The sequence below is a fragment of the Natator depressus genome, chromosome 4 (assembly GCF_965152275.1).
Source record: "Natator depressus isolate rNatDep1 chromosome 4, rNatDep2.hap1, whole genome shotgun sequence".
Taxonomy (NCBI): domain Eukaryota; kingdom Metazoa; phylum Chordata; order Testudines; family Cheloniidae; genus Natator; species Natator depressus.
The window spans coordinates 91803367-91820647 of record NC_134237.1 but is presented as its reverse complement, the minus strand read 5'-3'; the positions used below and the strand labels follow the sequence as shown (position 1 = coordinate 91820647).

Genomic DNA, 17281 nt, shown 5'->3' with positions numbered 1-17281 from the left:
AAGTTGAATTTTCTGAACTCAGTGGAACTACTCAATGTGCATAAAGTTAAACATGTGCAAAAGTCTTTGAAGGATCAAGTTTTAGAATGCATGATGTACCCAGAAAAAAAAGTCCTTATATGCCAGAACTGTATTCAGGCCTATGCTTCAGTCTACTAGAAAAATACTGTCCTTTTTAAACACAGACAAAACAAATTATTTACATGTTTAACAGGAAAGGTGGATTTGTTGTCATTCAATTTTTGTAAGAGTACATACACAATCCTGGTTTTAAAAAATTTAAAATTCTACAAATTTTTTTTTTTTTTTTTTTGCTTGAAAGACTCTAGGGTGAACAACATGCATTTGATAAGGTCATAGTATGGTAAAGTTATTAATTTCAGACTGCGTCTCCCCTAAAGCTGACTTATCAGTTGAGTGATATGAGCAATTATCTAAGTTCTTTGTCAGGAAAATCTAAGTTAAGTATCCTCACACCTTCTTGTCAACTGTCTAAATAGGCCATCTTGATTATCACTACAAAAGTTTTTTTCTCCTGCTGATAATATCTCATCTTAACTAATTAGCCTCTCTCTGTTTGTATGGCAACTTCCAACTTATCTGTATATATCTATATATATTTTCTTACTATACGTTCCATGCTATGCATCCGATGAAGTGGGCTGTAGCCCTCGAAAGCTTATGCTCTAATAAATTTGTTAGTCTCTAAGGTGCTACAAGTACTCATGTTTTTTTTGTGGATACAGACTAACACAGCTGCTACTCTGAAACCAGTCATACTGAAGTTTGTCCCTTTTGCACTTGATAGAGGGAGACAGTGACAGGACACAAGAGTACAAATGCATCCATTACCATGACAGTATCTTACCCCAAACACATAGAAAGGGACTCTGGGAAGCTGAAATCCATAACCTATGGCTGGGATCTTTGCCCACCATATAAATGCCAATGGTTAAGTGTTCTCCCACTGGCAGTTTCTGTTATAAATGCCTTTTTGTGGAGAACAGGATACCAGATTGTCTGACATAAACCAAAGTTTGACTGCTGCTTAAGAAACTGTTTCTTAACACAGAGGTCTTACTTATTTATGTCCTAGGCTTAGCCCTCCCTTTTATGGAGGTGGCTGAGAAGATTGCAGATGACAAGTATCTAGAACAGGATTCTTTGGCATCATCCAATCCATCCAGGCCTAGAATGGCACAAACAATACTGGTGTGCAAGATGGATGCGAGACAACTCTCCATCCAGATAACATGGGAGCTATCATCTGTTTTTGATACGATTGATTATGAGTTGCGGTTGACCAAATTGTATGGACAGGAGGAAATGACCAGGATTTCATGACTGTGATTCCATTTATTTCTTTTGAACATCACTGGGTAATGTTACTCATCTGCACTGAGAACCCTCCAGTATGGAATCCCACACAGATTTCTTGTGTCACCATTGCTGTTTAAAGTAACATCGAAAACTGATATGGCAGCAGCATAGCCTGAGCTATTAGCAGTAACTCATGATACCCAAATAAGCATTGCTACCTCTTCTTATCACAGTTATTCAGTCTCAGCACAGTTGCATTGTCTGGCTCAGGTTGCAGGTCAAGCTACAGATGATAGAGATATTGCTTTCGTGACAAGGAGAGCATTTGAAGCTGTCACTTTGGGGCCGGGGTACTGATAGCTTTTGATATGGTTTTCCCGAGTGAGCTGACAGGACTCCCAACTTAGAGGCCACAACAAACTGAATATGGAAACCAATGTTTCATCAGTTGCCAGGAGTACTTTTTTAACCCCCAAAATATTCAGAAGTTGCAATCTTTTTTCTGGACTAAGACCAGAATCCAGGCTTTTGTGACCTCTCAGCTAAATTACTGCAATGCACTCTTTAGGTTGTATCTACTGCACAGTATGCACAAGATTCTTCACCAATGAGAGTCCGTGAGCAGAACTTGCGGTCTTATGTTCAGCAAGTGCACTTCAAAAACTAATCATTTCAGTTTTTAAGTCCCAGGCAAAGCCTATTGAAATCATCCTGGCTAATAACCATTGACGGACACCTAATTCTCCATGAACATGTATTTAGTTCTTTTTTTAATGCTGTTATAGTTTTGGACTTCACAACATCATCCCCTGGCAAAGAGGGAATAGTATTCCAATAGTAATAAAGTCCTTCACTGCAGGCTATTCCAGGAGATAAAGGACCTTTCATGTATAGCTGACAATGGTGGGAACTATTGCCCAATTGCTAAAAGTAACTGGCAGTCAGTGTAAATGCTGACCCATGGCAGTACCAAATGCTGAGCATAAGAATAATGGAGATATAATATCAGACATCATAACAAAGTTTTGTAGTCACGTACAGAACTGAGAAAACAGCCAGCAGTGTAGGATCATCAATTTACTTAACTAATTTTCAATTCTCTTCCATGTGGGGAAAAGGAGATTTAACATTGGTCCTACATGAGATCTTAATTCTTTATTCTGTGCTGTGTGGCATATAAGTGAAAATATGAGAATAGAGTTGCAGCCACCATAGTACAGTTGCCTGAAGAGTCATGTAAGGCGAGACCTAAAACATGTTATGACATACCTGTCATGCCAGTGCAGACATGAACTTCTAAAAGCCCTTCACCATGTGTTCCTCAGTCTCTGTGAGAGACAATTTCCCGAGTGCTACTGACATCTATGTGAGCCATCGTATGCAAGAATCTGTGTACTAGAGATGTATCACAGGAATCAGAAATATTTAAAAGCATGACCAGTAATGGTCAAAATGGTTATAAAGATCTTAAATGTTGATTTAATAGTTTTCGTATCTATCTACTGCCAATACATATTTTAGATATTTTCTTTATTACAATTCAGTTGCTAAAGGCAACCAAAGTAAATCCTAACTATTTCACTGACAATCTACTTTCACAGATGTTAATGGGATATTACGGAATTATTAGATATAAATTTGCATCCAGTGACTGCCCAGGAATTGAATGCTGAAGAGATGATTTTATAAAAGACCCTTAATTGCTAGCATAGTGATAACAGCAAAGCAAATATTTATAAAACAACTAAAAAGGACTGTTCTGTTTTTCCTCTTGCAGAAGGAGTTCTTATTACTCAAGCAGAAACACTAGACTAATTTAACATTACCATCAGTGAATCATCAGGAATAAACTCAATAAACTTGTTTTCTTTCAGTTGAGCATCTTTATGTTTTTTATTCACCCACATATATGGAAAATGTGAAATAACTAGAGGTTGTTCTGATGGAGGGCCATTCTCTAACACAAATGAGAAAACTTGAGGATATTGATTAAAAAGACTGGGCCTTTTCAGCTTCGAAAAGAGACAAGTAAGAGGAGATATGATAGGTCAATAAAATCATGAATGGTGTGGAGAAAGTGAATAAGGAAATGTTATTTACTCCTCCACATAACTCAAGAACCAGGGGGTCACTCAATGAAATTAATAGGCAGCAGGTTTAAAACAAACAAACAAAAGGAAGTACTTCTTCACACAACACACAGTCAACCTGTGGAACTTATTACCCGGGGATGGTGTGAAGGCCAAAACTATAGCAGGGGTCAAAAAAGAATTAAATAAGTTCATGGAGGATAGGTCCATCAATGGTTATTAGCCAAGATGGCCAAGGATGCAACCCCATGTTCTGGGTATCCCTAACCTCTGACTTCCAAAAGCTGGGAGTGGATGACAGGGGATGGATCACACAATAATTGCATGTTCTCTTCATTCCATCTGAAGCACCTGGCATTGGCCACTGTCGGAAGACAGAATACTGGACTAGATGGAGGATTGGTCTGACCCAGTATGGCTATTTTTATGTTCTTATGTCCAATAGAGTTAATTATAAAAGCATTCCACTTGCTATATTATAGAATCCCTGACGCCATTGTCTTCCCTGCCACCACCCAAACTTTGGGCTGGGCCAGAAATTAGAATCATAAGGTCAGAAGGGACTACAAGGGTCATCTAGTCTAACCCCCTGCCAATATGCATGATTTGTTGTGGCTGAGCCATCCAAGACAGATGGCTATCCAGCCTCCTTTTGAAAACCTCCAGCGAAGGAGCTTCCACAACCTACCTAGGCAATCTAGTCAATTCATGCACCAAAATTTGTCCTAAAGTTAAAACTTTCGACTACTTGACCCTCAGGAATAAATGCCACCCCCATCACAACAAGGGGTATATATCCAATAGAACCAATAGGGGAAAGACAAACCCTGGAGTCCTGAGAGAAGGGGTCAAGGGAGGGGCAAGCTTGACTGCTCAGGGCCTTCCCACTCAGAATACATGTGGAGATCCAGGTTGGGGGAGGGAAAGAGTTGATGGTCTTGAATACCATCCTCCCTTTATTTCTGTATGTGAAGCCTTCAGGGCATACAGAAGCCATTCTGCTGCCATTGCTGCCTGTTACCCCACCCTTCCTGCCCTATAATGGATGTATAATTTGAGCTGTGTCTCTAGGTTGCTGTGGATCTGATCAATAGTTTCTGAGAATCAAAATGGAATGTTTCCTTCAGGGAAAAATTGACAAGGTGTCCAATTTATTTTCCACTTTCCTTGCACTATCCTGGAGGCCTGGCTTTAGATTAATAAGGAGTAAAGACAGGGATTTAAAAGCTGTACATTTATAAGTGCATTTGTAATTTCTTTGCAATTTGTGGCAAGTGTCCACTGATGTCAAGAGGCTCAAAGATAAACATTAGCAAGAGAGCCAAGAGAAAATTGTTGGAACCTGCTGGCCTGTAGAAAGACCTTAACTCTTCATAGACTAAGCTACTCTTCATGTGTACCCTCATGTGTACCTTGGCTTAACAGTGAAATCCTTGCTGCTCTTAAATACAAAAAAGAAGCTTACAAGAAGTGGAAGATTGGACAAATGACCAGGGATGAGTATAAAAATATTGCTCGGGCTTGCACGAGTGAAATCAGGAAGGCCAAATCACACCAGGAGTTGCAGCTAGCAAGAGATGTTAAGAGTAACAAGAAGGGTTTCTTCAGGTAAGTTAGCAACAAGAAGAAAGTCAAGGAAAGTGTGGGCCCCTTACTGAATGAGGGAGGCAACAAGGTCAGCTCCCAGACTACTGCACTGGGCAGCACAGCATGGGGAGAAGGTGACCAGCCCTCTGTGGAGAAAGAAGTGGTTCGGGACTATTTAGAAAAGCTGGACGAGCACAAGTCCATGGGGTCGGATGCGCTGCATCCGAGAGTGCTAAAGGAGTTGGCGGATGTGATTGGAGAGCCATTGGCCACTATCTTTGAAAACTCATGGTGATCGAGGGAAGTCCCGGACGACTGGAAAAAGGCTAATGTAGTGCCCATCTTTTAAAAAGGGAAGGAGGAGGATCCTGGGAACTACAAGCCAGTCAGCCTCACCTCAGTCCCTGGAAAATCATGGAGCAGGTCCTCAAGGAATCAATTCTGAAGCACTTAGAGGAGAGGAAAGTGATCAGGAACAGTCAGCATGGATTCACCAAGGACAAGTCATGCCTGACTAATCTAATTGCCTTCTATGACGAGATAACTGGCTCTGTGGATGAAGGGAAAGCAGTGGACGTGTTGTTCCTTGACTTTAGCAAAGCTTTTGACATGGTCTCCCACAGTATTCTTGCCAGCAAGTTAAAAAAGTATGGACTATAAGGTGGATAGAAATCTGGCTAGATTGTCGGGCTCAACGGGTAGTGATCAATGGCTCCATGTCTAGTTGGCAGCCGGTATCAAGTGGAGTGCCCCAGGGGTCGGTCCTGGGGACGGTTTTGTTCAATATCTTCATAAATGATCTGGAGGATGGTGTGGATTGCACCCTCAGCAAGTTTGCAGATGACACTAAACGGGAGGAGTGGTAGATACGCTGGAGGGTAGGGATAGGATACAGGGGGACCTAGACAAATTGGAGGATTGGGCCAAAAGAAATCTGATGAAGTTCAACAAGGACAAGTGCAGAGTCCTGCACTTAGGACGGAAGAATCCAATGCACCGCTACAGACTAGGGACTGAATGGCTTGGCAGCAGTTCTGCAGAAAAGGACCTAGGGGTTACAGTGGACGAGAAGTTGGATATGAGTCAACAGTGTGCCCTTGTTGCCAAGAAGGCCAATGGCATTTTGGGATGTATAAGTAGGGGCATTGCAGCAGATCGAGGGACGTGATCGTTCCCCTCTATTTGACATTGGTGAGGCCTCATCTGGAGTACTGTGTCCAGTTTTGGGCCCCACACTACAAGAAGGATGTGGAAAAATTGGAAAGAGTCCAGCGGAGGGCAACAAAAATGATTAGGGGACTGGAACACATGACTTATGAGGAGAGGCTGAGGGAACTGGGGATGTTTAGTCTTCAGAAGAGAAGAATGAGGGGGGATTTGATAGCTGCTTTCAACTACCTGAAAGGGGGTTCCAAAGAGGATGGCTCTAGACTGTTCTCAGTGGTAGCAGATGACAGAACAAGGAGTAATGGTCTCAAGTTGCAGTGGGGGAGATTTAGGTTGGATATTAGGAAAAACTTTTTCACTAGGAGGGTGGTGAAACACTGGAATGCGTTACCTAGGGAGGGAGGTGGTGGAATCTCCTTCCCTAGAAGTTTTTAAGGTCAGGCTTGAAAAAGCCCTGGCTGGGATGATTTAGTCGGGGATCGGTCCTGCTTTGAGCAGGTCATCTTGGACTAGATGACCTCCTGAGGTCCCTTCCAACCCTGATATTCTATGATTCATTCCCCCTTCTGAGAAAAGGGTGAGAAGGCTGGGGGATGGGCTGAATCCTAGCGGTGAGGATGAAGGGGGCTGACCCTGAATATTGGTTATTTGACAGGGAGACCATTTAACGCTGAAGCTGGACCCAAATAAATGCCTGGTTTTGTTTTGGTGTCTCTCCCCACACTACAGCTAATAAAGTTGCAGCCTTCCACTTTAAAATTTATCACTATGCCTGCGTTTATTTCTCCTGCATGTCCTGATCAAAGTTATGTTGTTTAACTATTGCTGACCTGGTGGACAGGGTGTTGTAGCAAGAAGTAGTACTGTAAATACCTCCTGTAGCATGAGAGTACATAAACTTCCCTGTATAAATAAGACAGATATAGACTCGTAATGACAATACCAAAGAGTCATAAAAAGTTGATCCAATGAGGGTTTCTTTCAATTAAGTTATGGGCTCACTGGTAGTCTGAAAACTTAACCTTCATTTTGTGCGGTAATAAAAATCATTTTTCTTTAACCTAATCAGTTTCCATATCAAAACAGGTGTCAGCTGTGAAAATATAGCATGCTTAAAACATCAAACTGCAGGCTAAAACATTCTCTCCTACTGAACTGCTATTAACTGCTACTTAGCTGAGCTCCATTCTTCCTGTATTGATTGCTATAAAGAAAATAAAACTTGCAATAAGCATGAGCTAATTTTAATTCAGTCTACAAGAAAAACTTAGTCTGATGATAGCCAAAACACTCCTTTAATCCCCACTGTCCACAGCGCATCTGGCTCTCTCAAGTGGGAAAGGCTTATTCTGTCCCATTCTGCTACTTTGCCTGCATCTGGTCTCAGCCCACTGTGAACCAAATGTGGGGGACAATGCACAAGAAAGATGCAGAATGGGGGACATCAAAAAAATCAGAATGCTGTGGGAGTCATTCCTTCAGTTGAAATATTTTTCCCGTAACCTCAGTTTCAAAATTCTTTATTTCTGATGTAAACAATTTTCAACAAATGTGTTTGTCACAGAGGTAACTTTGGGACTATGATGAGGGACATTTGAGTGATACAGTGTTCACTATGTGTTAGAGCAGGGGTCCGCAACTACGGCCTGCTGGCCAAATCCAACCCGCCAGCCATTTTAATCTAGCCCTTGAGCTCCCACTAGGGAGCGGGGTCTGGGGCTTGCCCCACTCCGGCACTCCAGCCAGGGAGCAAGATTGGGGGCCACTCCATGGGTTAGAACATATGTTCAACTTAGCCATCAATTTTTCATGCCTTTGTCACCTCAAGATTACATAACTGCAATGTACACTACACAGGGCTACACCTTTAATCAACTCAGAAATGTAAAATAGTTCAGAAGGCAGTAGCTTGCTCGTTAAGTAGTTTCCCACCACCAGCACGTAACAAGAGTGCTCTGTGATCCGCACAGGCAGCCTGTGGATCACCAAATTGAGCTTAGAGTGTTAATATTGACCTATAAAGTCCTAACTGGCTTGGGATCTTCCTGTTTAAGGGACAGGCCCTCTCCCCATGCCATACTGCTACACCTGTTGTGAGAAAAGGCAATCAAACCGGAGCTCCCTCCTTTTAAAAGGGAGGTAGCTGCTGGTATGCTATTCTTTGTGGGACCTTAGACTTTGGAATTAACTCCAACTGCACTCCACCCCACAGTTTGGTCAGAGAACAGTGTAGGACCATTGATTTTCCCAGGTTGTTATTGAGGAAGAGGTGAGCTGACGGCTGGGAAGTGCTCACTGAGGCTGGAGTCTGTGGCTATAGTCTGTTTCTTTTCATTACCTTCTGGTTTGGGGAGAGGCTGCTGTATTTCTGTATGTTTAATATATGGTAAGTGCCTTCTTAGAGCTTTAGGTAAGTACCTATTTTATGTTTACAAAAACCTAAAGAAACCCCAAATATACTGCATGTATGCCAAGGCTTGATTTAGAAATCAGAAAGTTATTAAAATTCAAACTACAGGCCTCAAATCTGACCTGAAGCTAAGCTAAACTCAGCACAGCTCAGGATGAAATAGGGCAAAGGGCTGGGAGGAAGATGGCTATTTGCCCTCTTTTTAGTTTCCTTGGTTTCTGGGTATCCAGCAGAGCACTGGTTTAATCTGGTCTCCAATGTAGATAAAGTCAGAACAGCTTTATGCCACCCACCCTTACAGCTCTCAGTGTAGAGAGGTAGTAGGGGAGAGGTGCTACATTCCTCAGGAAGGCTGCTGCAGTTAATTATAAATTAGAGCAGCCCTCCTGAGGAATGCAGCACCTCTCCCCCTATCATTGCTCTACACTGAGAGCTGTGAGGGTGGATGGCATAGAACTGTTCTGCCAATTCCCTGCCCCCTGGGAAACCCCCTTTTCCAGGAGTAATATCTCTGCACTGGTTCCACTATTTTAACTGCTCCTTTTCAACAATGAGTTGGTAGCGTAGTATAGCCATAGTGCAAGACAGAATCATAGAAATGTATGGCTGGAAGGGACCTTGAGAGGTCTAATCCAGCCCCCTGTGCTAAGGCAGGACCAAGTAAACCTAGACCATCCCTTACAGGTGTTTATCCCACTTCTTCCTCAAAACCTCCAATGATAGGGATTCCATAACCTCCCTTGGAAGTCTATTCCAGTGTTTAACTATGCTCATAATTTGGCAGTTTTTACTGATATCTAACCTAAATCTCCCTTGCTGCAGATTAAGCTGATTCCTTCTTGTCCTACCTTCAATGGACATAGAGAACAACCGATCACTGTCCTCTTTGATCAGGCCCCTCCTCAGCCTTCTTTTAGAGACTAAAAATACCCAGTTTTTTACCCTTCCTCATAGATCACATTTTCTAAACCTTTTATCATTTTTGCTGCTTTCCTCTGGATTTTCTCCAATTTGTCCACATCTTTCTTAAAGTGTGCAGCCCAAAAGAGGATACAATACTCCACCTGAGGCCTCACTAGTGCTGGATAGAACAATTACCTCCCATGTCTTACATACAACACTCCTGTTAATACACCCCAGAATTATATTAACTTTTTGCAACTGCATCAAATTGGTTGGCTCATATTCAATTTGTTACCCACTATAATCCCAGATCTTTTTTCTGCGGTACTACTGCCTAGCCAGGTTTTCCTCATTTTGTAGTAGTGCATTTGATTTTTCCTTCCTAAGTGCAGAGCTTTGTACTTGTCTTTATTGAATTTCATCTTGTTTATTTCAGGCCAATTCTCCAATTTATCAATGTCATTTTGAATCCTAATCTGTCCGCCAAAATGCTTGCAACTCCTCCCAGCTTGGTGTCATCCACACATTTTATAAGCATACTTTCCACTCCATTATGCAAGTCATGAATGAATATGTTGAAAAGCACTGGACCCAAGACAGACCCCTGTGGGACCCCACTAGATACATCCTCCCAGTTTGACAGTGAACCATTTAACAGTCTTTCAATTAGTTATGCACTCACCTTAGTTCATCTACATTTCTTTAGTTTGCTTGTGAGAATGTCATGTGGGACTGTGTCAAAAGACTTACTAAAATAAGGATATATCACGTCTACTACTCTTCTTTCCCCCTCCTCCCCCCATCCATCCACTAGGCCAGTAACCCTGTCAAAGAAGAAAATTAGGTTGATCTGGCATGATTTGTTCTCGACAAATACACGTTGACTATTACTTATTGCCTTATTATCTTCTAGGTGCTTACAAACTGATTGTTTAATAATTTGTTTCAGTATCTTTCCAGGTATCAAGGTTAGACTAACTGGTTTATAATCCCATAGTGTAGGCTAGAATTAGAATCACTATACCTAGTTATACAGCTCAGTGTGGCAGTCTCCATGGTAAATAGCGCCAGGTTGTACTGATGACTATCATGATCTCCATACGTTTTATACTGTGAGCCAGGCATATCTCCTAATTTCCATAAAATCCAATTACTCGGCCCTTTCCAAAATTTATAATGGAGAAGGAATAAAGAGGACATTTATCAGAGAACTTGGGAATTGGTTTTCCTCTCAAGGAAAGCACTGCTGAACACCTTTTATCACAAAGTGCAATTATTTGTTAAGTATGATTTCCTCAAAACTGTACAATGCATGTGTGTCATGGAATCAATAAATTGTAGGAGTCAGAGTAACTTGCAGTTAGACAGATAGTCATGGATGCTTCAAAAGTCTTACAACCTGATCTTGCTGAATTTTCAACACAATTTTGGCCTACAAAGTACTTGAATTGGTGACAAACTAACTCAAATTCTAGGCTCTTTGTCTGTAATAGCTGCAGGTAAAGGTGTAAAAACAATGAGGAGTCCTTGTGGCACCTTAGAGAGGCCTCGTTAGTGCTACAAAAAGTAATTTTCCCTCTGTTGATATTCACCCCTTCTTGTCAACTGTTGGGAATGGGCTACATCCACCCTAATTGAATTGGCCTCATTAGCACTGACTCCCCACTTGGTAAGGCAACTCCCATCTTTTCATGTGCTGTATATTTATACCTGCTTACTGTATTTTCCACTCCATGCATCTAATGAAGTGGGTTATATACTTATGCCCAAATAAATTTGTTAGTCTCTAAGGTGCCACAAAGACTCATTGTTTTTGCGGATACAGACTAACACGGCTACCCCTCTGAAAGGTAAAGGTGTCTGACTTTGTTGTACATTTGCACCAAACCTAGCACAATGATGTCCTGGACCATGATTAGGGGGTCTTAGGCACTACAGTAACACTAATAGTAATTAACCAGACAAATCGCTCCACCAACTAAGAACGGCCATGCACCACCACCCACAGAATCGAGAAAGAGCTATCAATCTGTCAATCCTTTCCGTGTCCGGGCCGGGTGAGGTTTCCAAGATGATGATGATAAGATTAAGCTTTAACATCAAGATATCAGCCTATTGGGTGAATTTAAGAAACATCATTTGAAGAGAAGACAGAAGCGAACAACCCTGGAGATGAAATATCAGCTGAATGAAAGGGATGCGAGTGTTGTGAAGGAACAATGTAAACAGAAAGGGATCACACTTAGTCAAAGACTTGAAAGATATTCAGCACAAAGCGCTCAGTATCAGACAGAGAACAGACTCTTCATGAGAGACCCTAAGAGATTCTTTGATCTGATGGGCATTAAAAGCGGAATAGGAAAATCAGAAAAAATAGAAAGCCAGTAAGTAATGTGGAAGCTACTGGAAGGAAATCTGGTATGAGAATGTACAACATAATCAGACAGAGGGCTGGATTAAAAATGTGAAAAATTAAAAAACCACACAATAGAAGACGATGCAGGAATATCAAAGAAAGAAATAGATGAGGTACAGAGAGGAATGAAAAATTGGAAAGCACCCAGACAGCTGGGGTGCATGGATTCTGGCTGAAACACCTAACAACTCTCCATGATTGTTTATTTGAATAACTTAATAAATGTTTGAAGAACAGATGCCCAGGATGGATAGTGACAGGGAGAATCATCCTCATGCAAAAACAGAAAGAAGGACACAGTGATCCTATGAATTACAGGCCAATCATGTGTTTACCAACTATGTGGAAACTTCTAACAGCAATTTTGGCAAAGAAGATCCAGATAGTGCTAGCTCGCATGGAATGCTGCTTCCTGAGCAAAAAGGTAAACATTCAAGGGACAAAAGATCACATCAGGCTTTACAAGAGAATCACAGAAGATACAAAACAAAATGAAAAATTTAGAGATAGTGTGGATAAACTGCCAAAAAGCATATGACATTCATGGATCATCAAGACATTGAAAATGCACAAGATTCATCCAAAGATCGTTTCCTTTCTGCAGCGATCTATGGTTAACAACAGGAACATTCTGTTGGGGAAAAAATAAACATCTAGGCCCTAAAGTGAATAAAGCCCCTCAAAATGCAACAGGCAAAATTGCTAACAAGGCTTGTATGTGATTTACAAACATGGTGCTCAACATAGAGCAAAAAGTCGCTTGAAAAAGTTAAGAATATGCTGATGTTAGGGCATGTTGTTCTGCATAACTTTCCTATTCAAATAAGAAAAATAAAGGTTATGTTAATGAATAATTTAGGATGTTACATGTATACTGAACTAAGATATTAAAATATGAAGAAAACAGCTGAATGGTAGAAAAGAAGTGTTACATTTTGTTAGTTAAATGTTAATGGTTTATGACAATGTATGTTAAATGGTAAAAGTATAGTTGATATAATGTTAAGGACTTGTAACAACATCAAATTATGAAAGACTGAGTAAATGTACTCCTGGGTACATGAAATGTTAGATGATATAGAAGGATAAATTAATGTATAAAAAGGAAAAGTGAACGAAGGCCCAAGTTGGAGGACCCAGTCCAGAGACTGAGACAACCATCTTGGAGAGCTTCCCAGTACCCCAGAACTTGGTAATTTGGGCCCCTACCTGTTCCATCTTATCTGTCTTATTGTATGTCATATGTTTATAACCAGAAAATATAAGTGACAACAATTCAGTCTGAAAATGTATAAATAAAGGAGAAAATTGACTAAGCCTAAATTGGGTGGACTCATGCTGTAGTTTCCCACCTTCCTACTTGACTCTATCTGGAAGGGACTCTGATGAGAACCAAATTGAAAAAGAAAATCTTTCAAGAGGATTCCTTATCACCAACGCTTTTCAGGATAGCAATGTTGCTGCTGGATGTTCAAGGATATAAATTGCAGATCAGCAAAGAGCAACAACCAGTTAACCAATTGTTGTACGTGGATGATCTGAAACTACATGGGGGACAGCCACAAAAGGAGATACAGAGATTGATGACATGTAGAAAAGTTTAGTGAAGATATAAAGCTACTAGTTGGCTTGACTAAATGTGCATCAGAAGAGGGGCAAACTTGTACAATCAGATAACATACAAGTTAATGAAGATACTATCCAAGATCTCTCAGCATGGCCCCTACAAGTACCTTGGAATCAGGGAACTGTTTGAGTTCAACATAAGTCAAAGAAAGACTATTACAGGTTAATAAAAACCACTTTAAGGACAAAACAACTTGAAGAATTTGATCAAAGCCATTAATATGTGGGCGGTAACTAGTTGTACAGTAGACTGCTGGATTGATCAAGAGGAAAGAAAAAAATTGACATCTAAACAAGAAATCTCCTGGTGATGCATATGTGACCCCCTTTTCTGTTTCTTATTTCCTGGTGTTAAGCCAAAATCCTTATTGCTGTAATTATAGCTGCTCTTCCAACTTGCTCTGAGTTGATATGGAAACATTCCCAGACAAGGTGGCAGTGACTTGAGTGACTGCAAACAAATAGTTGCTATTTCAGCACACTAGACTGAGTGCAGGAAGTTGTTAACCATGCTCAGGAGCTGTTCTGAAGCTGGTATGGAAGGCTTCATTAAGGAAAGACATTCTTGCATGAACACACATACACCCTACTCCTGGGGGAATTCTGCTCCAAAAAATTCTGCACACAATATTTTAAAATTCTGAAAAAATCTGCATATTTTATTTGTCAAACTAACACTATGTAATCATGCTAGTTTCAATTATTTTGGTAAATGTATTTCAAAATACCTGTCAGCAACTATGTCTGTAACAATACAGGTAACAAAAAAATTCCCTCAGGAGTAGAGAGTTAAAGAAACCCCTACAACCCTAGTTCTTGTTTCTCTGCCCCCTCTTCCTCCGAGCCTATCTGGGGGGGTCAGACACCCACACCCCTACCCCCAGAGCCCAGCCATTGGGCACCCCCCAGTCCAGACACCTGCACCCCCTATCCCCGCAGAGCCCAGGGATCCAGAGGGAGAGAGACAGCCCATTGCTAGGTCCCAGGCTTGTATGGAGTTTCCAGCACACCACCTCCTTCCTTCGGAGCATGCCAGGAACTGCAGCTGCTGGGAACCCTCCAGTTCCTCCTCCCCCTCTTCCCAGCAGTGTTTTCCATTTACAAACTAGGGAACTGGGCTTGGCCAGGTCCAGCGACCTCTAGTGGTAGCCAGCAGCTCTGCAGCTCATTTCTGCAAGGGAAAAAGGAAATTCTATGCAAAACATTAATTTTGCACAAATTCTGCACTGCATAGTGGCACAGAATTCCCGCAGGAGTAACACCCTTAGTTAGAAGCTGGAGGCTCCTGGCCAATCAGTAGTGAGTCCTGTCAGAGGTACAAAACTGGCAGCCATTTTCAGCACCAGTCAGATCCAGCCCAGCTCTTCAAGGAGAAGACAGAGCTTACAGGGTAACCCAAATTGAATCTGTGGGTTGGATCACAATACAGTTTCTTTGCAGGAGTCAGTGAGATTGAGACTAAGAAAACACCATGAAGGAAGACTTGTACACTGGAGGCCAAATGTCTTCATGAGGTGTATTATATCTTTGAACCAAAGACAGTGTGCGAGCCTAACGACTACAGTAATTTACAGTTTTTCTTAAAGTTGTCTGTGCTCAATTGTGTGGATGCTGAAACAATTGGTTATGTAATACAACTAAATGCTTTATTTAATTGTCAAAATATCCAGGGTGAGCTTATGTGAAACCAGATTGTTAGAAGTCCCAATCCCTGTATTTATTTTGGAAGGTATTTTTATATTATATATATAATTAGGGCTTAGACCACAGGTTATATTCTTCATTTTAAAGGGAAATAACACATCTGTAGTTAGTGATGTTAGTCTAGCTAGGGTACATTGAAACTGCTGTGCTGTAACACTTTATCTTTGGAGAGTTATTCAGTAAAAAGAAATTTTGAAACTACTAAATGTGTGTGTGCGCGCACGTGCATAACTGTCTTATAAGAAAGACTGGTACTGGATTCATAAGAAGGGAAAGAAAGTGAATCCTATTATAATTTCCACTTAGTATTTAGAGGCTTCCCATAGAAAATCTAGTCTCTTGCAAAAATATGAATTCATGATCTGTGAAAATACTTTAAGTCAGATAGAGGAGTTCTGTAGCACAGAATTGGTAAGTAAGTTTACTTACTTCCCCTCTCTGTATGTTACCTATAGAATAATGAATATTAATCAAGACGTGGACAAGATATGCATTTGACAATCTGAAAAGGTCTGCTATCTGTGGAGGAAACAACTGACTATGAAGAATATAATATCAAAATATACGAGGAGTCAACCAGAGTAAAAGATCATCTGGTTGCAGTAACAATCAATGGTCGAGCATACATCCCAGTCCAAGAAAGGAGAAAGCAAATCACCAAAGAAAGACTTGAAAGACTTACGCAGAAATCAGTGCACAGACAGTGGTGGAGAGAGATCAAATGCATTCATGATTGAAGATTAACAAACTCATGGCTTGTAGAAAGATACCTCAAAAAAAGAGAGACAGAGAGCCTCATTATGAGTGCACAAGAGCAGTTCTTCAGGCTTAACTACTATTGAAACACAATTGACCAACAGAACTGTTCCCCAAACTGCAGAATGTGTTTTGAAAAGGAAGAGATGATGGAGCATGTGTTGAGTGCCTACAGGAGCTTGGCTGAGAGAAAATATATGAACAGACACAAAGAGGGCACCAAGCGTCTGAACTGGAGCCTCTGTGGGAAGTATGGATTTAAACAAACCATACAGTATTATGACCTCAGAATTGAAAATGCTATAGAACATGAAGAGGCTAAGATTTTATGAGATCTTCAAATCATCAGGGCCTGATGAAATCCATCCTAGAATATCGAAGGAGCTCACTGAAGAGATATCTGAGCCATTAGCAATTATCTTTGAAAAGTCATGGAAGACTGGAAAAGGGCAAATATAGTGTCCATCTCCAAAAAGGGAAATAAAGACAACCTGGGGGATTACAGACCAGTCAGCTTAACTTTTGTACCCAGAAAGATAATGGAGCAAATAATTAAGAAATCAATTTATAAACACCTAGAAGATAATAAAGTGACAAATAATAGTCAGCATGGATTTCTCAAGAACAAATCGTGTCAAACCAACCTGATAGCTTTCTTTGACTGGGTAACAAGCCTTGTGGATAGGGGGGAACCGGTAGTGTGGAATATCTTGACTTTAGTAAGGCTTTTGATATGGTCTCGCATGACCTTCTCATAAACAAACTATGGAAATACAACCTAGATGGAGCTACTATAAGGTGGGTGCATAACTGGTTAGAAAGTCATTCCCAGAGAGTAGTTATCAGGTTCTTTACAGGTTCACAGTCATGCTGGAAGGACATAACAGGTGGGGTCCCTCAGGGATCAGTTCTGGGTCCGGTTCTGTTCAATATATTCATCAATGATTTAGATAATGGCATAGAAATTACACTTATAAAGTTTGCAGGCAATACCATGCTGGGAGGGGTTGCAAGCGCTTTGGAGGATAGGATTAAAATTCAAAATGATCTGGACAAACTGGAGAAATGGTCTGAAGTAAACAGGATGAAATTCAATAAGGACAAATGCAAAGTACTCCACCTAGGAAGGAACAATCAGTTGCACACATACAAAATGGGAAATGACTGCCTAGGAAGGAGTACTGCGGAAAGGGATCTGGGGATCATAGTGGATAACAAGCTAAATATGAGTCAACAGTGTAACACTGTTGCAAAAAAAGCAAACATCATTCTGGGATGTATCAGCAGGAGTGTTGTAAGCAA

The 17281-nt window shown here is 40.9% G+C and overlaps 1 protein-coding gene across 6 annotated transcripts in view; it reads right to left on the bottom strand.

Moving 5' to 3' along the window:
• Positions 1–17281, bottom strand: part of CORIN (corin, serine peptidase) — a 311181-nt gene that overhangs the window by 267416 nt on the left and 26484 nt on the right. The window lies entirely within an intron of this gene.